Here is a 23,381-nt window from a genome sequence, read left to right on the forward strand (position 1 = left end):
TATTATTCAGCCATAAAGAGAAATGAAATTCTGATACATGACATGTATGAACCTTGAAAAGAGTACACTGAGTGAAAAATGTCAGAGGCAAAAGGACATATATTGTATAATCTCACTTACATGAAATAACTAAATAGACAACTGCATAGAGACAAAAGTTTATTAGTGGTCACCAGGGGCTGGAGGGAGGGAGCAATGGAAAGTCATTGCTTAAAGGGTGCTGAGTTGCTGTTTGAGATGATGAAAAACATTTAGAAATGGATAGTGGTGATGTTTTCACAACATGGTGAATGTCACAGATGTCACTGAATTGTACACTTAAAAATTGTTCAAATAGCAAATGTTTTGTTATATATATTTTACAATAAATTTTTTAGAAGGAAACAAAACTGCACAGCAAGGCTTCTATGCTCTGGCTGGGCACTGACCTACAAAGATAAATGAAACTCAGAACTGGCCCTTAAGATGCTTATAGTCCAGTGGTCTAGATTCCATTCAACTGTCATTTATTGATCTTCACTGTGAAGTCATCTTGCACCCTATAGTATAGTACTGGCTAAAGCTGGTTGAAATCAGTATTCTTCTGAAAAATCCAGGGTCAGTGGCCCTCGTATGTGTAAAACTGGCCCTTGGCCAAAAACCAGAAACAGGTACAATCAGGTAGGCTGGCTTAGTCGCTGTGAATCCAGGTAATGGCAAAAAGAGTGTTGTGCTGAGTCGCAAGTATTGACTGGGAAATCTATAGGGCAACATCAGGAATAGAACCTAAGGATAAAGCCAAGCCTGCAGCCAGTAGTAGCCACAGCTACCAGTTGCTGTGGATTCAGTTCTGACTTATGGCAACTCCACGTGTGTCAGAGTAGAACTGTGTTCCATAAGGTTTTCAATGGCTGATTTTTTGGAAGTAGGTCACCAGGCCTTTCTTCTGAGGCAACTCTGAGTGGACTCTAACCTCCAGCCTCTCAGTTACCAGTTGAGCACCTTAACCATTTGCACTACCCCTGGACTAACATGCTTATCTTGCCTTTCTGTGTCCTAACAGCTCAGGCCTCCATCCTTTTTGTCTCCATCCTTCCTTTTTCTGACCAGCTTCCCACATACCCAGGCCATGTTTTAAAGGCCATGACCAGCTTCCTCCTCTGTATATATACTTTAATGAAGCTTCTGTCCCTGGGGGTGGGGGGAGGGCATTATAAATACCCAAGGCTTGGCCAGATGGCCATGGCTTTGTCTCCATCAATGCTGTCGTCCTCCCAGGGCTTGATGTGCAGTGATCACCAGCATTCCCAAAACCACCTCATCCATCTGCATCAGCAAGGCAGTGTTTGTCTGGTCTGAAGTGGAACTATATTTGTTAAGCACACTGGCACTAACTACAACACATTTCTGCTAATATGCCACATCCCTCTATTAGTCCGTTTTTACTAATTTGATATTACAGGTTGGGTGCCCATTCCTCTTGGATTTTGAGGTGATCTGATTCTCAATAGCCTACTCTGTCTTCCCCATATATGCCAGTACTTATGAAACCATACATCCCACTTTTTGGTTTTAAAAAATGGTCTCTGCTTGGAGGAGTCACAAGTTATGTGGGACTATTCTACTCACTCTGTGTCTTGTAAGCAAATGATGTTTCCTGTTGAGAAAGCTCTGATTTACCCAGTCCCCACATTATTTCAGGCAACATGAATGCAAATGTCACACTGTTACCAAAACAACCTCAGTCAAAACCCACTTCAGAGCAGAGTGTTTACAAGTATGAGAGGCATCCTGTGAGAGGAACCACGGAGCTTCTCCAGACAACAGGAGCATGTGAATTTGATTAGTTTCATGACATTCCATGCTTCAGTGACATTCAACATAAAGTCCACCTTGACACCCAACTTCCCTGGTTGTTTTTTCAGGCTAAACAAAGGGGCAGAGGTAAATTCATAAGGGAAAATCAAAACATTCTAGAACTTCCTTATCATTACCTCCTGAGCTTCTCGCCTCCTTCTGCACTCCACACTTCTCCATTCATCCCTAGAAACCACATGGCTGTCTGCAGTAGCTCAGTACTGTGTGCCCTAGACGAGATACCCAAAACCTGCAATGAACCTGCTCAGATGTGTCACTTAATAGTAACAGCACCCCCTAAACAAGCTGTGAGTGTATCCACTCAGCACAGACAAGGGAACATGACAATGGGATCTTTCATTTGATCCATTACTTTCAGTGGCCTCTGTTCCACCACAAGTGAGCAAAGGCATACATAACTTTGAAAGACGCATTGGAGAAGAGATCCACCAAGCCACGTGCTAAGCCAATCCCGTCTGCATATGAGATTGTGCGCCTTGGACATGCAGGCTACGTATACAGCTTGCCAAGCCTGCTGGCAGATTCTGCTCCTGGCATCTTCTTAGAGTAGGATTGTGTAAGGAGCCAGAGGGTGACATGTGGGTTAAGTGATCAAATCAAAGAAGGGCAAGGAGCAAACTGGGCGGAGATGGTGGGTTTCCATTGAAATAGGTGCTCTGGAGTACCAGTGCGCAAAGCTTGCCCTACGTTGTGAAGAACCTTCAGCAATCTGTGAACTGCTATAGAAAAGCCATTTTTAGTTCTGTCATGCTGTTGTTGTTAGGTGCTGTCAAGTCGGTTCCAACTCATAGCAACCCTATGTATTACAGAACGAAACACTACCTGGTCCTGTGCCATGCCCACAGTCGTTATGCTTGAGCCCATTTTTGCAGCCACCATGTCCGTCCATCACATTGAGGGTCTTCTTTTTCGCTGACCCTCTATTTTATCAAGCATGATGTCCTTCTCCAGGAACGGATCCCTCCTGACAACATGTCCAAAGTACATAAAATGTAATTTTGCCATCCTTGCTTCTAAGGAGCATTCTGGTTGTACTTCTTCCAAAACAGATTTGTTCGTACTTTTGGCAGTCCGTGTATATTGAATATTCTTCACCAACACCACAATTCAAAGGCGTTTTTGTATTTGTTTGTTTGTTTGTTTGTTTGATCATTATGTATCCTGGGAATGTGATAGAGGCAAGCAAGGAGAACTGAGCTAAGAGTGGGTAAACTTGGTGTTGTTTATAATTTGCAGTGTGACCTTGAAAAAATCACATAGCCTCCCTGAATCTCAGTTTACTCAACTGTGAAAATGGAAATAAGAAAACCTGCCACTTTTAAATTGCTTTGCAAGTAATTAAGCACCACACCCGCACAAGTTATCCTTACTGAGGCTGAAACCCAGGAGTTGACTTCAGAAAGCCTTACCAGGTATTTGACCTTGGGAAAGTCACAAGGCTTCTCCGTGCCTCAGTTTTCCTTCTTTGTAAAATGGAGATAATAATACTGCCCTTCCCATCTGGCAGGATGTTTCTGAGAATCAAGTAACATAACGTGTATGAACGAGACGTAAAACGGTGAGGTTCTCAGTGAGAGTCGGGGGCTCAGGAAAGGTCTGGGGCTGGTTTAATGAGTCAGTTGCCAACCCTGAGGGCAGGGCTGGTTTAATACTCACTTCACCCAACTTGAACTTTCTCTCCTACTTCTTGATCCCTTCCCCGTGGCCCTCTCCCCCGGCCCCGGCCCTTTTCCCCCTATGTTCGTCCCTTGTCTTGGATGCTCTAAGTTGCCGTTGCTCTTCGCCCTTCATCTGTCAGTCATCCGCTGCCTTTCACTCCATAGTGGCTCCATTTCAGATCCCAGTGAAACAACTTCTATATATAGTTTGTAATAAAATGTGGGTTCTTTGGGAGAAAGGGGGCAGCCACCGTGTGGGTTCATATTCACCACCATTGCATTTGTCACCCCCAGAATCAAAGGAACAACATTGATTCTCCAGAATAAACCTGAACCTGGTCTACAGTTACAGTGATTTTTAGAAACACCCTGTTTCTACTTACTGGTTGTTGTTAGCTGCCATCGAGTTGGCCCCTGACTCATGGTGACCCCATGCACAAAGGAATGAAACTCTGCCGGGTCCTGCACCATCCCCATGATTGGTTGCAGGATGTGACTGTTGTGATCCATAGGGTTTTCACTGGTCGATTTTCAGAAGTAGACTGCCAGGCCTTTCTTCTACTTGCTCATTGTTGTTGTGTGCCACTGAGTCAATTTTCGACACATAGCTACCCCATGTGACAGAGTAGAACTGGCCTGTAGGTTTTCCTAGGCTGTAATCTTTATGGCAACAGTTCATCAGGTCTTTTCTTCAGGGGAGCAACTGGGGGTTCAAACCACCAACCTTTGGGTTAGCAGCTGAATGCTTAACCACTACACCACCAGGGCTGCTACGTACTCATTACTTTCCCCCAATCCTCTGGAGTGGATAAAGGAAGAGTTTTTATTCTTTAAGTCAGGGATACAGGGATTTTTTTTTTTTAATATTTGTATTTATATATTTATTTATGTTTAATGTATATATATATATTTAAAATATATGTGTGTATGTGTATATATATAACCCATTGCTGTCAAGTTGATTCCAACTCATAGCGACCCTACAGGACAGAGTAGAGTTTTCAAGGAGCACCTGGTGGATTCGAACTGCCGACCTTTTGATTAGCAGCCATAGCTCTTAACCACTACACTTACAGGGTTTCCGTGTGTGTGTGTGTGTATATATATATATATATATATATATATATACACACACACATATATATATACACATACACATATATGTATATATGTATTTGAGGGAGCAAATTATGAATAAGCCCACTCAGCTATTTACAATTTCTCACTCTTACATCCATACCCTGGTTCTCTTTGAATTCAGTTTTGTCAGGTTAATTATCTTGATCATAAAAGAAGGTATTGCTTGATGCATACTAGCTAATGCATTATCTATTTGATTTTCTGGCCTAGAGGTAGAGTCTTTGGGGAAGAAATACACGATTTAAGCATCCCTTTTTATTTTATTTTGCCAGATTAAAAGATTGCATTCACTGTCACCACTAAGACAGTTTAGAGACTCCGGTCCTGATTGGGAAGAAAGGTCATCCCCAGCAGCCCTAAACTCTAAAGGGGGGAAGGGAGACCTTTCTCAGGACTAGGTCTGCTGTGGTCAGAAACAGCCCAGGACATCCCCGGCCTTCCTGGGTGATTCCTTTTTGGCTCAGTGGCTCACTGCATTGAGCAGGGAACTCGGAAGTCCTTTTCTTGTTTCTGAAAAATCCTCTCAGCATGTCCCTTTTTTCTCCTGTGGGATTTTCCAACTCCCAGTTTCCAGTGTTTCGGCCACCACCCCCAGATGTGCACCAAGGCCTATGTGTTTGCAAAATCTCTTAAGTCAATCTCTAAGTAAAAGATGCTTCAAGGAAGCACCCAGTTCCTTCTGCTAATAACCGCAGCTTGTCATGTGATGCCTCCCCCCAACCGGTTCTCTCCGCTAACCCCCACCCACCCCACCAAGAAAGTAGGTTGACGGCTGTCCTTTATCTGCCAAACATCCGACATTTCCTTCCAGGTGGTAATCTTTTGCTTTTGTTATTTGTGTTCTTTTTTATTCTTAATTGCTACCCAATTGCTTTGGGGCTTGCGTAAACAGTTAACAAAAACACACGCACGAGGCAGCCGTTTCGCTTTCTGTGCTTGTTGTTCTTGGCACTGGGTCAGTTCTGTGAACTTCTGGTGTCCAACTGGTAGGACCTGAAACTCTGTGTTTAACAAGTGCCTGTAGTCAAAACAGTTGGCGTATGCAAGCTCGGCTAGCTGGTATTGACTGCAGCTGGGCAGCCGGTGGGTCCTGAGCCCTGCAGAATACCCAGTCACGTTACTTTGTTTTGGGACTGGACTTCTGTTGTCGTTTAGTTATGAGTTGTTTTTTTGTTTTTGTTTTTTCCTTTTTTGTGATGGCATCTGTGCTAATGTGGATCGCTTCAGGTTCCAAAAGTACAACATGTTTACAGTCGTGGTAGAATCAGATTAAGTTGGCAGCCCAAGTCTCTCTGTAAGTGGTTTTAGTTTACATTTCTTCTTCGAGCGGATGTTTTGCATAATTTTGCTGATCCTGGGTTATTTATAGAGTTTTTGAAGAAACGGGGATGCATGAGAGTTTCTGTTACAACTCTGGAAAGCGAAATCTGTGTCTGCATCTAGAGAAATGGCAGTGCATGTGCAGCAGAGGGTTATTTTGGCTCTTGAGAATTAATTTCTGCATGCGCGAGGTCATTCGATACGTTCAGAGCATTCTCTCCAGCCGCGGATATCAGAAACCCTGATAATTGTCTTAGAACGAGTTGTTTTCCTTTGGTCGGTCACAAACGGGGTAAAATGAAAGTGATGATGCCATTTCCTCTGGGGCGCTCTGCGAGGGTGGATGCAGTGATTTGGTATTGTTTCAAACGTCCAAAATGGATTCGGAGTGGTTGTTTTGTCAAGCTCACAGGAGCGGTGTTCTCTGGCCAGCCTGCAGCCCGTCTGGGAGCTGGTCAGCTGGACTCAGAGAGCTGGGGGTGGGGCAGAGAAAGGAGGGCCCAAGGTAAGTTAGTGGGTTTTAAAGTGTGCCCCCCGCTTAATGAAAGTGACACTCAGGCGTTCATAACATAAACAATAATAATAATTAACTGCAAGGTGGCATACCAGCTAATACATTATCTGGTTGATCTTCTGGCCTGGAGGTAGAGTCTTTGGGGGCACATGTGCATGTTTGAATGAGAACTAAAGCTGGGCACATTTGAAAACACTAAGCCAGAAGTAGCCCTCTGTAAAAGGGTTTCCCATAATACTTACTAGAACAGTTGGCTAAGAATTGCTCTGCTTTGCCCACTGAATGGCTGTGTAATTAAATCAGCCCTTGATAGCGTACCTTGAGCACCTCCCATCTCTTGTGCTTGCTGCCTCTGGAATTTGCATGGGTAAGTAGCGTGTTCATCAGCATAATGAGTGTAGAGTCCCAGGCTAATGGTCCAGGATAACGTTGTAAATGAGACACTTCATTGTGCCTCGAGTTAAATATTTTAAAGCAAACAAATTGAAAAGGAGGGAGAAGACGATAAACACCACTGAGGCCGTGTGGCTGGCCTTCTGGAGTCTGCACAGATCCAGGTCCTGCGGTCCCACACAGAAAGGGCCAGCTCCCCTCTGTACCGCCAGCGTCACAGACGCGCACACACACAAATGAGAAGGCCAGTTGAAACAGAAATTTCCAAGGTAGTAAATGTGACCATTAGGCCCAGGCGTAACATAGTTATAGCTGCCGAGTGCTACCAAGAGCGGACTTCCCTTTCTCCTCCAGCTTTCTCATCCATGAGGGAGTGTAGATTTCTTTTTTCTTTTTTTTTCTTGGTCTCCTCTAACCTTGCTAAGAATAATGATGAGGCTGCCTTGCTTTCTATCTTTTCCAGTTTCAAGTGCACTGTGTATTTTGTCACGCTAGCCCCCACTGAGCTGGCAAAGGACAAGTCATGCCCTTTGGCCTGTTAGGAAAAGTTTGGAGATGCGATTTGGCTTGCACAGTGGAACTAGGGAGCTAGAACTCAGGCCCAGTCATTATCCACCAGACCTTCTTCTCCCCATTGCCCCAACCAAGCTGGGCAAACTGGCTGCAATGCAGATGTTAAGAAACTCTTTGTTCTAATTTGATTCGAATCAAATCTGTCCCCTGTTACCTTCCCCTTCCCTCTACCAGTCTTTCAGGTTGGGACCTGGAAGACTTGAGGTTCACCATTTGGGGGCCTCAGATATGAGGCGTGAGTTGGTTCTGTGTACATCTCAGCTGACAGCAATGATGGGTGCTCCCACCAGGCTGTGTGAATAACCTAATAGCCAGAGAGAATGAAGAGATGGGAACAGAACCTACAGGCCTTTATGTTGGAGAGGGATGGCCTTGAACACTGAAAGGCTTCCCAGTCTCCCTTTCTCGGGCTTTTGCATTTGAATTGGCCAGACTCACCCACTCTGCTCTCCTTGGGAAAGTGAAAGCACTGTCGTTTCCCAGCCTGTTGGTCTCTCAGAGCATATCACCCCTCCCAGCCCCTCCAGACATTGACCTGCCAATACCTTTTAAACACCCTCCTTCCTGGCTTTGATTCCTCCTGCCTGCCAGCCAGGAGAGAGATCAATGACCTATCAGTTGTTTGATTGGTAATTGATCTGATGGTCTAGGCCTGTAGCAACAGTGAATGTTTGTGGGTCCACCTAGTCTCCAGGCCCCCAGGGCATGGTTCTGCCCACCCTACGCTCAGTGGGAAGCCCAGGGTCTGGCAGGCGCAAAAGTCTCAGGGAGGACCAGGGGCAATCAGGCAGAACCTGAGATGGGGTGGATTGCAAGCCAAAAGTGGGATTGGGCCAGATGGTCTGGATGGGTTGTTAGCCCTGTGAGTCTGTTGGTGGCTACCTCAACTGCCATGAGTCTGCTCACCACCAAGGAGCCCTGGTGGTGCAGTGGTTAAGAGCTCAGCTGCTAACCGAAAGGTTGGCAGTTCAAATCCACCAGCCGCTCCACAACCCCATGGGGCAGTTCTGCTCTGTTCTGTAGGGTTGCTGTGAGTCGAAATTGACTCAACAGCAATGGTTTTTGTTTTGTTTTGTTTTATTTTGTTTTTATAGCAGTGACATACAGATTAATCAGAACCCTGAAAGGTAAGAGGCCAAATAACCAAAAAGTAAGCCAATAATAGGAGTTGGTTACCGCCAGGCTGTGGCCTGGAGTCACACTGTTTCACACCAGCTATGCAGACAGCCTTAGCCTCAGCACTGATGGGGCATCAGGAGATTGTGCCCCCCTTGACCTGACTACAGCTGTCAACAGGGTGGCATGACTCAGACCAAGGAAGGGGTTGCATATGGGTTGCAGTGATGTCAGAGGTTAGGAGTCCTTTGTCCTATGCCCTTCATGCTGTACTTTTTCTCCCCAATCTAGTGAACATGAATGGTTTTTAGGTTAAAAAAAAACAAACCTAAACTAACTCAGCCTGCTCCTGCTCCTGCTCCTCTAAGTAGCAGTGTCTTCATTACCTAGTGCTGTTGTTGTTGTTGTCAGGTACCATAAGTCAGTTCCGACTCATGGCGACCCCATGCGACAGAGAAGAACCGCCCCATAGGGTTTTCTAGGCTGTAATTTTTATGGAAGCAGATCACTGGCAGATCACTGACTCTTTCTCCTACAGAGACACTGAGTGGATTCAAACTGCCAACTTTTTGGTTAGCAGCCGAGCACTTAACTGTTGCACCACCAGGGCTTCCACCAGTACTGTTATAACAAAAATACCATAAGTAGGCGACTGTGAAGAACAGACATTTATTTTTTCACAGATCTGGAGCCTGAGGATCCCTGGTGGTGCAGTGGTTAAGATCTTAGCTGCTAACCAGAAGGTCGGCAGTTCAAACCCACCAGCTGCTCCTTGGAAACCCTGTGGGGCAGCTCTACTCTGTCCTGTCGGGTCACCAGGTCACTATGAGTAGGAATCAACTTGACGGCAAGACGTTAGGTTTTGGTTTTCTGGAGCCCAAATCAGCATTTCAGCCATATTGACTCCTCTATGAGCCTGTCTCCTAATTTCTGATGTCTGCTGGAGACCTTGGCATTCCTTGGTGTCTGTCTTTCCCATATGTGTCTCTGTCTATTCTGCTCTTTTTGTAACTCAGAAATGATTCAGTTTAGGACCCACCCTACTCTGGTATGACCTTATTAACATAAATAAACCCATATTTCCAAACACAATCACACCCACAGATATAGGGGCCGGGACTTCAATATATATTTTGGGAGGACACAATTCAATTCATAACAAGCAGCACCAGAACACTGCAATAACAGTGTGATGCAGAGGTTCCCACACACATGGCCATATAGAGCCAGGTACAGTCACTCTTTGTGACAGTATAATCAAAGGAAAGACAATAAGAGAAAGATGGAGAGGAATATGTTTAAAAGTCTCAGGAAGAAGTAATCCATGGCGATGAAGGTCTGAGTTAGCTTTAAAGTGTCCTGTGATGACAGCAGCCCACCTGTCTTGAGACTGACTATTGTAGGGGTAGGTTGAGTGAAGGTAGCTTGTGGACCGATGGGCTCCAGAACTTATCTGACAGGAATTGACCTTCACTTCTGAGATTCTTCCTCCCAGCACCTTTCTTGGCAAACTCCCTGATCTATTAGTAGGTTCATTGGTGTGATCCTCTTGCTGTCTTGCCGATAATTTCATATAATTATAAAATTATCTATAATAATTTTGTTATTAGCTGCCTTAGAGTGACTCTAGGCACAATGGGATCGGACCGTTGTTATTCATAGGGTTTTTATTGGCTGGTTTTCAGAAGTAGAACACCAGGCCTTTCTTCCTAGTCCATCTGAGTCCAGAAGCTCCACTGAGAACTGTTCAGCGTCATAGCAGCATGCAAGCCTCCACTGATAGACGAGTGGATGCATTTAATCTGCCTTCAGTGTTCATTCCCTCTGGAAGTTGGGACGCCAACTTAGATGAGCAGGGAGAAGAGAAATTAGCTAGTTATTATTTCTCATTTTAACTGCTCCTCCTTTCCCAGGGGCTTATGGTTGGCCATACGAGTTTCTCTCTCTCTGTTTTCTCCTGCTGTGGGACATCTTTGACCCTGAGATGTTGGATTGGCCTCTGACAGTCCTTTGCAAAGCTTTGCCCCTAAGATCTTTTCTCAGTCTTCACTGTGGAGGCTTGCATGTTGCTATGCTTTGCAGTTTCTTCCTTGAGGACTCAAAGATCCAGCTGAGAGAAGAACAGGGTCTCTGGGAGCTGCCCTCAGAATGTCAGAGCCAAAAGCCTGGTGTTCTTAAAAACAGCCATCCAGTACAGAAGCCCAGGGGTGAGTTGGGTCAAGCCACAGGGGAGCCAAAAGCAGCCCTCCCAGCCCTTCATCACTGGCCAGATCCCTGCTGCCAGTTATTCAGGCCCTGGTCTCAACAAGGTGATAATGGAAGGACAGTGTGTTCCTGCAGAACCCACCCCCCACCCCCGACACACACACACACACACACTTCGCTGTGGTGGTGGGCTCTGTTACCCTTTATAAACCAGCCTCGGCTTTGGTCTGAGGTGAGAGAGAGGGGATTGCTGTGGGAGACGAGATCAGGAATCTGTTCTGTTGCAGGAGTCATCTGCTCCGTGCTGGAAGACCTATTCCTTTCAGCAGCCTGAGTGTATATATAGGCTTAATAGGCAAGTTTCTGCCAATGGAAATGGTGTCTGAGTTATTTATAATCATAATCCTTCCTTTATGTTTGCATAGCCTGACTCAACTTTTAAACCACTTTTTCATACCTGATTTCATTAACTCCTCCCTACAGCCCGGGAGGGGTAGATGCTGTTTGTTACCCTTCGTTGTTGTTGTTAGCTGCCATCAAGTTGGCCCCTGACTCGTGGTGACCACATGCACAGCAGAACGAAACGCTTGTTATCCATCCCCCCCCTTTTTTTTTTAATTACAGCCATTCTCATAGGTGTAAAGTGGTATCTCATTGTGGTTTTAATTTACATTTCTCTAATGACTAACTAATGATGGAGCCCTGGTGGCATAGTGGCTAAGAGCTTGGCTGCTAACCAAAAGGTCGGCAGTTCGAATCCACCAGCCGCCCCTTGGAAACCCTATGGGGCAGTTCTGCTCTCTCCTGTAGGGTCGCTATGAGTCGGAATCGACTCGACGGAAATGGGTTTTGTTTTGTTTTTTTGTTTAATGACTGATGATGTTGAGCATCTTTACATGTGCTTGTTGCCCATTTGTATATCTTCCTTGGAGAAAGGTCTCTTCATATCTTTTGTCCACTTTTAATTGGGTTGAGCTTGCCAGTTTTTGTATTTAGGGTTGAAGTCTTAAACTTGCTGCTTCTCAGAAACTACCAAACCAAACCCACTATCGTGGAGTCGATTCCAACTCATAGCAACCCTGTAGAACAGAGTAGAACCTCCCCATATGGTTTCCAAGGCTGTAACCTTCATAGGAGCAGACTGCTACATCTTTCTCCTGCTGAGCGGCTCGTGTATTTGAACCACTAACCCTTCCTTAAGTGGCCGAGCACTAACCGCTGTACCACCAGCGCTCCTTCCTCAGAAACTAAGGCAGTATAAATATTGCTTTTTATTATCTTAAGCCACCTGTTTGCTGAGAATTTAGGCCACCTGCTTATTGCCCAGGCACCTGAGGTTAGGAGAGAGAACAGAGCTAAAAGAGGCAAGGCAAAGTACTCCAGAGAGACCAGAGAGCTCTGGAAGACCTGGGCCAAGAGAATCTGTTCACATTTCTGTCCTCCAGGTCATCCTGGAACTCTGAACAAACATAAATACTAGGAAAGCTGTTCACATTTGTCTCTGGAAAGACTCAGGTTCCAGGGCTACGATGCCTACCCTTTCGTCTGTGTTTCGTTTATGTATTGCAACATCCAGTAGGCCTCTATTCCACAATCCCCTTGGTGGGGAAATGTGCCGTTGACCTGCTAGCCTAGGGTCTGGAGGACAAGGCTTGCAGCCTTTCCTCCTGGAAGGTATCTCTACCCACAATACAAATGAACAAGAAAGGAGGGCTGGACACTCCCCCAGGAGGGTTGGGTCAGGTGGGTGGCCAGGTCACTCCCCTTCCTTCTCACCAACACCATTCCACAGAAATGGAATTTGTGGAGACCATTTCTGCTTTGCCAACCAGTACAGCTCCCTCCCAGTCAGATAATCAGTTCTCTTAATTCTGAGAAGAAAAGCTGACTACAGGAAGGGAAAAGGAAGTCAGGAACCCAGATGTCCAAAGTCATGTTCTCCTGAAGCCTCTTTTGGGGAGGCTTCAGACTCTCCAGCTTTGGTTATGGTTGTCAGGATGCTAAAGGGCTGTTCCCCACCTAAGACCGCCTTACAAAGAGACAAGTAGGCACTGCTAATGTGGCATGGCTTGAGATGATACCATCTCCCCACAGTCTGAAATTCTTCCATTAGAGTCATACTTCTGAGTCTTGGAAAGCTCTTTTCTCTTACGCCAAAAACCAGTTGCCATCCAGTCAGCTCCGATGCATGGCAACCCCATGTGTATCAGACTAGAACTGTGCTCCATAGGGTTTTGAGTTCACTGATTTTCAGAAGTTGGTTGCCAGGCATTTCTTCAGAGGTGGCTCTGGATGGACTTGGACCTCCAACCTTTCGGTTAGCAGCTGAGTGCATTAACCATTTGCACCACCCAGGGACTCCTTTTCTCTCTTAGAGGTTTGTTTGGTATTTTGTCCTTATTAAAAGGCATATACACCTTATCCAGAAAACTTAAGATTTCTCAGGTAATAGCCAGGTTTTTGCAAAGAAATGCTGGATGCAACACAGGAGACGTCCCAATAAAAGATGAGACGATGCCAAAAATATACGTTACCGTTTTTTTGTATTAAGAAGAAACTCACAACATAAAATTAACCATTTTAAAGCATACAACTCAGTGGCATTTAAAACATTCACAATGTTGTGCAACCATTTCCTCTATCTAGTTCCAAAACAGTTTCATCACCCCCTGAGGAAACCCTGTAGCCATTAAGCAGTTGCTCCCCATTCTCTTCACCCCCGCAACCCCTGGCAACCACTAATCTGCTTTCTGTCTTTATGGATTTACCTCTTCTGGACATTTCATATAAATGGAATCATACAATATGTGACCTTTTGTGTACCATTGTTTTTGTAGACACTCCCCCATCTATTGTCCTTCACCAAGATCAGGGAATAAAGTTCTTAAATATCCAGAATGAATGAAACTCCCTACATTAGTAGTTAAAATGTTCAGCATAAGTATTTTTTGATCATTATAATTATGTCTCTATTCTCTCCAAAGCAAAGTGCTAAGCATTTAAGTGGACTCTGCCCATCAACATGAATAGGCCCTGCAGGAAGGGAGAGCAGAAAGGCCTGCGGCTTCTGCAGCCTACCCAGGACAGAGGCCAGGCCGCCTGGAGCGCTGGGAGCTGGGCCTACGCAGCCTGAGTGTGGCTACCATCCCATGGGGCTGAGGGATAGCCCCGGCCCTTCGCAAACAGGGATAGTCTAATGGGTGTCTGAGGAGTCCAGCGCCTCTAACCACACATCTTGTGTGTGGTTCAGGAAAACCCAAGTTCAGCTGCCAAATTCAAGATGCAACCCTGACAGTTCCGGGCTTTTCTTTCTGCCCTTCCCTAATCTCCTCTGGGCGTGCTCTCTTAAAGGGGAAGTGGTGCGTTCTGACTGGCCAGGGCCCTCAGCCAGGAGCCAGGAAACATCAACCACAAGTCATGGTGCCCAGCGTGTCACTGGCTCAGCCTCTTTATCCAAACGGCAAGGCCGCCTCCCTGCGATGTGTAAGTGTGAGCACAGGGCACATTTGTCACAGAGGCCAGCGTGGGGCTGGACGCAGGTCATGGAGGAGAGAGCCTGGCAGGCTGAACTGCTAGCCATTTAGCATTAGCTGTATTTATTTAACAAGTCTGAGTTTTAGCACGGACAGGACTCTTGTCTGTGGGCTGGAGCTGGAGCCGAAATAGGGTTGAGGCGTGGAGTAGGGAGAGTACTGCCTCAGAAGGAGGTCAGGAGTAGGAGGCTGGGTTGGGGACCAGTCTATTTCGGACCGCCTTTCTGGAGGCGCAAGCCTCGGGCCCTGGGAAGGAGAGAAGTGGAAAATTTTATAGCACACCTTACTTAGCACCGGGGAGCCAGCTACCTTACCAACCCTGGACACCCCCACGTCTCAGCACTTACATGCAGCTTAAACTACATTTATTTATCTAGTCAGCAATTATGTAACTTGTGTTAAAAATGTTTCAGGTCTTTTTTATTCAAATTTAAAAAATTCCTTGAAGCCAGGGACCCCTGATTTTCCTCCTTTTCTGTTCACTGATGGTCCTTGGTCCAATATGTGCATACAGTGGGCACTAAATAAATGCTGATGGCCAGCCCACTTGCAGACTTGGCCACTAGGATGATTAGCAGTGTATATGGCCTGGTTTCTAGCTAGGGTTTTGTTTCCTGTGTGCCCATGGACAAAACAAGGGAAAACGAGCACACCGCCTACCCCACCACACACACACCATACGCCACACACACAGTCAGCTACTAACTAAATGTCATAAGTGACTGACTGAGGGTAGGACACGCCTCCTGCTATAGTTCAGGCCCCTTCTGCCCCAGCTTTTTGTCTGTATGGTGTTAATGGTTGATCTTCAGTCACATAAAAATAACTCAGACCTTTTGCTCCTAAACAAGTAAGGAGAGGTCGACAGAAGAGGATTGGAGAGGGGGGAAAAGAAGCGTGTGTTTCTGTACGCGTGTATTGGCAGGGTACAACCACACCCTACTTCAAGACAACTTCCTGTTTGCCACTGCCAACTGCCACTCCAAGGAGAACAGAAATGGTTCCGTTATCAGTGGCTGCTGCGGGCCCGTGACAGCCTGTGGGGTGAGTGGCTCTAAGTGACACTGTGCACTTAGCCGTGAGTTGAGGCTTTGCACCTTCTGCTGTAGGAGACCATGGAGGTCAGGACAAAGAAAAAGAAAGCACTGGTGGCCTCTTCCATTGGATTCTTGTAAATGGAATGATTTTTAATGCAGGGGCAGTTAAAAGGCAAAGAACTGGCTACTTAAGAAAGCTACTACCTGTATTTTTAAAACTACATTTTCGTGTATCAGGGAACTTATATTCAATACCTACTGTGAGTTGGCACCATGGTAGCCACTTTCCTTCTGTTATCAATCCTCACAACATTCACGTATTCGACAATGAATGTATTGAGTGCCTACCAGGGTGAGACCCCGTGCTGAATGCCAGGGATAAAAGAGTGAACAAGATACCTACATCAAGGCGCGTCCAGGAGACCTAGACCAGTGACCTAGCAGTTACAACATGTGACGTGTGCTAAGATTGGGGGACTCAGTGTACTGTAGTGCTCCTGTTCAATTGTAATCCTAAGATGTGGGGGTGACTGTCCCCATTTTATAGGTAAGGAAACTGGAGCTCAGGGGGTTAAGTCAAGTCACAGAGCTAATGAATGACAGAGCTCGGACTGGAGCCCAGATCTTCTCGATTCTAAGACAGCAGCATTTGGGACACTGGCCCTGGTGTCCCTCTGCTGCCCCAGTGGTCTGTGAGGTTTGAGTGTGGCCTGGGTGCTCTGTCTGCCTCAGGCATCCAGGATCCAGCAGCCCCTTTCCTAGGGCTTGGACAGGACATGCCTGTAACAGGGACTGGGCTTCTACTCGCTTAGCCCAAGGCATCCAGGCAAAGGCCACTGTTTTTGCCTCAGGACAGTACTGGGAAGATTCAGGCCAGCTGCTCAGGTATTTTAAACATGGGGAATCCTGGTTTATATATCTTCTCCCTGAAGAAACCCCAGCCTATACCTCCTGCTTTGCCCAGCTTCTGACTGTCCCTACAGTGCCCCTGGGGCAAGGGTGATATCAGCTGTGCCACCTTAAGGCAGAATCCAAGCTGGAAGCCGCCCGTTGTCACATAAGCCATGGTGACTCCAGTGTTTAAACTTGTGTGACTTGCCCAGCATGTGTGTGTTTGGTGGGGGCAGGGGAGTTGCTCTGATGTAGAGGTTTAATGCCGAGCACGTGGACCTCCTTGCAAACCCTTCCCCTTCCATGTTGGATCTGGACACATGGGAAGAGCTGGGGCAATATAAGGTCTGATGTTATTAGGAGGGCTGTGGCTTTGGCTGCAGGTGGCATCCAACAGACCAGGGAGGGTTATTCACCTGCCTTAGGTCTTTCAGGCAGCAGCTTGCCTGTTCCCACCACTTGAGTGAAGGTAGCCACTAGCTGGGTGTCATGGATTGAATTATGTCCCCCAAAAAATGTGTGTATCAATTTGGCTGGGCCATGATTCCTGGTATTGTGCGATTTTCCTGTATGTTGTAAATCCTGCCTCTATGATGTTAATGAGGGAAGATGGGCGGCAGTTGTGTTAGTAAGGCAGGGCTCAATCTACAAGATTGGATTGTGTCCTGAGGCAATCTCTTGAGATACAAAAGAGAGAACTGAGCAGAGAGACAGGGGGACCTCATACCACCAAGAAAGCAGTGCCAGGAGCAGAGCGTGTTATTTGGACCCGGGATCCCTGTGCGGAGAAGCTCCTAGTCCAGGGAGCATTGATGAGAAGGCCGACAGAGAGAGAAAGCCTTCCCCTGGAGCTGACACCCTGAATTTGGACTTTTAGCCTACTTTACTGTGAAGAAATAAATTTCTCTTTGTTAAAGCCATCCACTTGTGGTATTTCTGTTGTAGCAGCACTAGATGGCTAAGACACTGGGAATCTGGAGAGTGCCACCCTGCCCTGAGGTAACCCTCTAATGATAAAGCTCTAGAATTCACAATGTCTGTCTTATCTCCACTGTGATAGCCCAGTGCTCATATCCCAGTGCCTACCACGCGGCAAATGCCAAGGAAATGCTGAAAAAAATGAGTGAATGAATGAATGAAGCTTGACTTTAACCCATGCTTTTCTCCTAGTGGAGTCCCTCGGTGGCACAAATGGTTGAGTGCTCAGCTATTAACAGAAAGGTTGGCTGTTTGATCTACCCAGAGGTGCCTGAGAAGAAAGGCCTGGCAATCTACTTCCAAAAGGTTGTTGTTGTTATTGTTAATTGCTGTTGATTTGATGCTGACTCAGGGCAACCTTACCTCCGAAAGGTTACAACCATTGAGAATCCCATGCGCAATTCTACTCTGAAACACATAGCGTTGCCATGATTCAGAATCAACTTCACAGCAACTGGTTGGTGTTTTTTTTAATCCTAGTATGTGCATCTGTTTTCTGTACTTTGTCCTTTCTGGCTAGGGGTATGTTAGAGTCTTGTGGGTTTTTGTTTTGCCTTTTTAAATCTTTTTCTGTAAGGATTTAAACAGCTTTAACAAAAACAGAACCTATTAAACAATACATCCTATACTCTTCCATTTTCCCCCATCCTTATATAGATACTAAATGTTTTTACAAAGTAGTGGTTAGTGTCTACATATTATTTATGATATTTTTTATTTTTGTTTTGCAAATTTGGGCTTACTATTTCACATACAAGAAGCCCTGGTGGCACAGTGGTTAAAGCGCTTGGCTGCTAACAAAAAGGTCGGTGGTTTGAACCACCAGCCCCTAAGCAGGAGGAAGATGTGGCAGTCTGCTTATGTATACAGCCTTGGAAACCCTATGGGGCAGTTCTACTGTGTCCTATAGGGTCACTATGAGTCAGAATCGACTCCGTGGCAGTGGGTTTGGTTTGGTTTTTGCAGATTTGGGCTTACTGTTTCACATACAAGGAGCCCTGGTGGTGCAACGGTTAAGCACTTGGTTGCTAACCAAAAGGTTGGCGTTTAGAACCCACCCAGGGGCTCTGCGGGAGAAAGACCTGGCAATCTGCTCCTGTAAAATTACCAGATTGCCAGATCAAAGGCTGTGAGTACTTCTTAGTTCCTGTTATTATCACCAGGTTGCTCTCCAGAAAAACGTAATCCCTTGAAAGCTCCCCTGGCAGTGTGTCCCTGTGCTTGTTCCCCACACGTTTATATTTGCTCAGGGTTTTCCTTTTAGCTAGGTTTTCTTTCCTGTAAGGATACCCCTGAGGGCTGAAGGAAATATTTCAGGGCCCTGGAAAGTCCCTGTGACCCCCTAAATTCTACCTAACAATGGTTGATGCCAGAAATTTGCACCTTAGTATAAATTACAAGAAAAGGGGGGCCGGTTTTATTGGCCAGAAGAGACAGGGGGAGGAGGAATGCTACCAAGGGGGAAAAGAGAAGGAGGCTGTTAAGTTTCTAACTTCAGAGTTGTAGCCAAGACCAGCCCTGAAAATGGGAAATGCTTTCTCAAAGATCATGAGAGAAGGTGCGTTGCTAATGTGCGAAGGGAAAGCAACATCCCAAGCAGGTTGGCATGGCGGAGAGGGCATTGGCTCTGGGACCAGGCCAGCCTGGGCTTTCCTCCCAGATCTGCTAAGGTCTGTGTGACCTTGGTCTTGTTTCATAATCTTGCTAAGCTTTAATTTCCCCATCTATAAAAAGAGAGTTAACTTTATCCATTGTGGGGTTGTTGGGTAGTTTGCGTGAGCTGGCAAGTGTAAAAGCAGTAGCTTGCACAATGCCTGACACATAGTAGGCACTCAGGAAATGTTGCTGTTCTTTCTAAGTGAATGAATGGGTGTAGGATAATTGAACAACCAAAAAACCAACTCCCAGTCCTCCAGGGGGATTTGGGCACTGAGCTGGTCCAAGCTGTGTAGGTCACTGGCCCAAACTGGCCTTTGGCAAAGAACTTAGTGCTCCAGGCAGCTCACGTTGTCTGGGAGTGGGTAGGGGTGAAAATGGGTAAAGAAAACCTTGTTGTTTGTTCTTGTTGTTGTTAGCGGCCGTTGAGTCAGCCCCGACTCATGGCAACCCCGTGCACAACAGAATGAAACACTGCCTGGCCCTGCACTCTCCCCATGATTGGTTGGGGATCGGACTGTTGTGATCCATAGGGTTTTCACTGGCTGATTTTCAGAAGTAGATTGCCAGGCCTTTCTTCCTAGTCTTTCTTAGTCTGGACGCTCTACTGAAACCTAGTCAGCATCATAGCAACACGTAAGCCACCACTGCCAGTCAGGTGGTGTCCGCGCTTGAGAAGAACTGGCCAGGAATCGAACCCGAGTCTCCTGCGTGGAAGGCGAGAACTCTACCACTGAACCACCACTGCCCCCAAAGAAAACCTAGTACAAGTTGATTGGTAACAGACACCCAGGCTTTAAGGAACATCTGCCCAGCTACTCAGGCCCTGGTGTCTTTTAAAGAGGTGACAGACACCCAGGCTTTAAGGAACATCTGCCCAGCTACTCAGGCCCTGGTGTCTTTTAAAGAGGGAGTAGGTGCTCCAGAAAGCTCACAAGCACTTCTGCACGGGAGCCATTTGGCACGGCTCTGCCTGCCACTCACTGCTACTGGAGTCACTTGACTTTGCTGTACCTTTGTTTCCTCCTCTGCCGAGGAAGGCCAATTCAGTATCCCCCCATAACCATCATGGGACTATAATGCCAGTACAATGGTGGCGCATGAGACCACAGGCCAAGATTCTAGCCCCAGCTCCTCCACTTCATGTGATGTGGGGCAAGTTCTAAAGTGCAGCCAGCCTCAGTTTCCACAGCTGTAAACTGGGAGGATGCCTGCTTCACAGGGTGCTTGTGAGGTGCAGCTAGCATGCTTCCTAACATGGTTCCTGATGCTGAGGTCCTTGCTCTGCCTCTCTCCCTCCAAGTCCAGTTTTCTTTTGGAAGAAGGACCTTTGGAATTCAGGATTGTCCTTTGTAGACAGCATCCTGACTGCAGCTAATAAAGCAGATAGAACCCATTGATAAAACAGAGGCTGGCTAATGATTTGCCAAGCACCGGCCCTCAGAGGTGGGGGCCAAAGGAGACTCAGTGCTGTCAAATGAGAAAGCCAGGTGCTGGCCTGAGCTCAAGGAAGCTTACACAACCATCGCAGGCCAAAGTGATTGTGGTACGCAGTCTGTTGTGAGGGGGTTGGTCCCTTAAAAAGCCATGTTGGAATATTCCCAACAAGTTCTTTCTAAAAATGGTACAGGGAACCATATTGGGTGTCGGCGGCTGGCTCAGCCATTCACAAGGCTGCTCCTGTTGTTTCTGTGCTGAAATTTTAAATACAGGACATTGATGCTTCACGTATGAAAATGTCTCCATGAAAAAGCATGGGGGAGGAGCAGGTTTTGAGTTGTCATTGAAGTGGAATCGCCTGGTGGATTTTACCTGCAGAGAGTAAGAGGAGAGAGTTGTGCAGACACCAAGGCTCCCACACCCAACAGATTTTTAGGAAGTTGAGAGCCAGTGCCTGCAAACCCACCACTCAGCTGCTCTCTGGGATTGCTGCCTGAAGTTGCACCTGGATGGTTAAATCATCTGTGGAGAAACAGGTGGTCTCAGAACAGCCAGCTGCCAAGGCCTTAGCCTGAACTCATGTGGTGGAAATGGAATACAATAAAAGGACTTGGTTTTTCACTCATTTGATACAGGGACTCCCAACTCCTTGGGGTTGAGGTCTCGGGAGAGTTGGGTGTAGGGCTGTGGCATGAGGCTTCTGACTGGCAGCTTTTTGATGTTTCTCTCCTCTCCCGAGGGGAGTCAGGGGTCCTGCTGGAATGCCTATAGGCATTGAGGAGGGAGGGGGTCCAGCTGGCTCCTCCAGCTTCTCCCTATCGGCAGCAGTAGCTTGTGACATTTCAAGATAGGCATTGGTGGTTCAGTGGTAGAATTCTCTCCTTCCGTGCAGGAGACCTCGGTTCGATTCCCATCCAGTTCACCTCATGTGAAGCCACTACCCATATATCAGTGGAGGCTTGTGAGTTGCTATGATGCTGAACAAGTTTCATCAGAGCCGACAGACTAGGAAGAAAAACCTGGCAATCTACTTCTGAAAATGAGCCAATGAAAACTCTATGTGTTCTAATCTGCAACCGACCATGAGGATGGCCCAGGACTGGGTAGCAGTTTGTTCCATTGTGCTTGGGGTCAGCATGAGTCGGGGCCAACTCAACAGGCAGCTAACATCTAACAGAGCTTAGAGTTAAGACAACAGGCTCTGAAGACATTCCTAGATACGATGCTTCTACGCTCTGTGACCTTGGGCAACTCTATCTCTGAGCCTCCATTTCCTCATCTATAGAGTAGAGATGATAATAATAATACTTACCCTTATAAGAATTAAACACTATAAAGTAAATCATATGTTTAGTAGAATGCCTGGCACACAGGAAAATCTTAGTGAATTACTATTACTATTGGCCAAAGAGGAGCCCTCGTGGTGCAGTGGTTAAAGCACTCAACTGCTAACTGAAAGGTCAGCGGTTCAAAACCACCAGCTGCTCTGCGGGAGAAAGATGTGGCAGTCTACTTCCGTAAAAGATTTACAGCATTGGAAAACCTATGGGTTTGCTCTGAGTTGGATTCAACTCAACGGCAGTGGGTTTGGTTTTGATTTTGGTATTGGCCAAAAGACAGAAGGGGTGAGACCAGAGATTACCAGCCCAAGATCAGTCACTCAGGTTGTTATTGATGTATGGAAGCTTAATTCTGCAAGCGTGTTCTGACAGTGCTTTTCTGTTTTCACTTCAGTAAGTAAGTAGTATTTATATTGGACATTGTTGTTGTTGTTGGGTATCGTTGAGTCATTTTGACTCATAGCAACCCCATGTGACAAAATAGAATTGCCTCATAGGGTTTTTTTGGCCGTAACCTTTGTGGAAGCAGATTGCCAGGTCTTTCTCCTAGGGAGCCACTGAGTGGATCTGAACTGCCAACCTTTCGGTTAGCAGCCAAGCACTTCATAGTCTGTGCCACCAGGGCTCCTTATATTTGACATCGGCACAGTAGAATGGTCTGCTCTTTCTACTGAACAGTTTGGAAAGAAGTGTGTGAAGAGAGCTGTTAACTATTGCAGTCTTTCACTTTGGGAACTATACCTCAGGGAAATAACACTAAATCTCTCTCTCTCTCTTTTTTTTAATTTTTTTTTTTTGTTTTATTTATTTGGTTTTTGTTGAGAATATACACAGCAAAACAGATACCAATCCAGCAGTTTCTACATGTACCATTTAGTGACATCGATTACATTCTTCAAGTTGTGCAAACATTTTCACCCTCCTTTTCTGAGTTGTTACTCCTCCATTAACGTAAATTTACTGCCCCTAAGGTTCCTATCTAATCTTTTGAGTTGCTGTTATCAGTTTGATCCTGTATAGGTAGTTCTTAAAAGAGCTTAATGCTCAAGGCAAACGTTTTTTACTAGTGAAGCTAAACTATTGTTTGGTTTTAAGATGACTTCAGGGGATATTTTTGGTTTAAGGTTTGAAGATTATCTCAGGGCAGTAGTTTCAGGGGTTCATCCATCCCCCACAGCTCCAGAAGGCTGGAGTCCATAAGAATTTGAAATTCTGTTCTGCATTTTCCACTTTGATCAGATTCTTCTATAGAATCTTGGGTTAAAATGTTCAGTAATGGTAACCAGGCACCACCCAGTTCTTCTGGTCTCATGACAAAGGTGGCTGTTGTTCATGGAGGCAATTAGCCACACATTCCATACCCTCCTCCTATTCCTGACTCTCCTTCTATCTCTGTTGCTCCAGGCAAATAGAAAACCAATTCTCCTGCCTTGGATGGACACTTGCAAGCTTTTAAGACCTCAGGCACTAGGAACTAGGAGGTAGAACAGAAGCACTAAACATGTTATTAGGCCAATTAACTGGGATGTCCTATGTAACCATGACCTTAAAAACCAAAGAACCGAATCCCATGAGGTTTTTGGTTATACATAAGCAGCCTCAGCAGCTACTCTTTTTGTTGTTGTTGTGAATATATCTATCACGCAGCTTTTGCCAGTTCAACTTTTACAGGTGTACAACTTATTGATAGCAATTATGATAATTGGCTATGCAACCCTACCCTTAATCAA

General features: G+C 46.0%; 1 protein-coding gene across 3 annotated transcripts in view; it reads left to right on the plus strand.

Annotated features, from left to right (window-relative positions):
- Positions 1–23,381, plus strand: part of ATXN7L1 (ataxin 7 like 1) — a 287,619-nt gene that overhangs the window by 204,481 nt on the left and 59,757 nt on the right. Inside the window, exon 1 of one of the 3 annotated variants that reach the window (XM_004382609.2) lies at positions 13,091–14,259. The exons of the other annotated variants lie outside the window; for them this stretch is intronic. The gene's annotated coding sequence lies outside the window, so the exon portion shown is untranslated. Of the gene's footprint in view, positions 1–13,090; positions 14,260–23,381 lie in introns of those variants that run through there. 3 annotated transcript variants of the gene reach the window in all.

This window comes from Trichechus manatus, unplaced genomic scaffold (assembly GCF_000243295.1).
Source record: "Trichechus manatus latirostris isolate Lorelei unplaced genomic scaffold, TriManLat1.0 scaffold00096, whole genome shotgun sequence".
NCBI classification, from domain to species: Eukaryota; Metazoa; Chordata; class Mammalia; order Sirenia; family Trichechidae; genus Trichechus; species Trichechus manatus.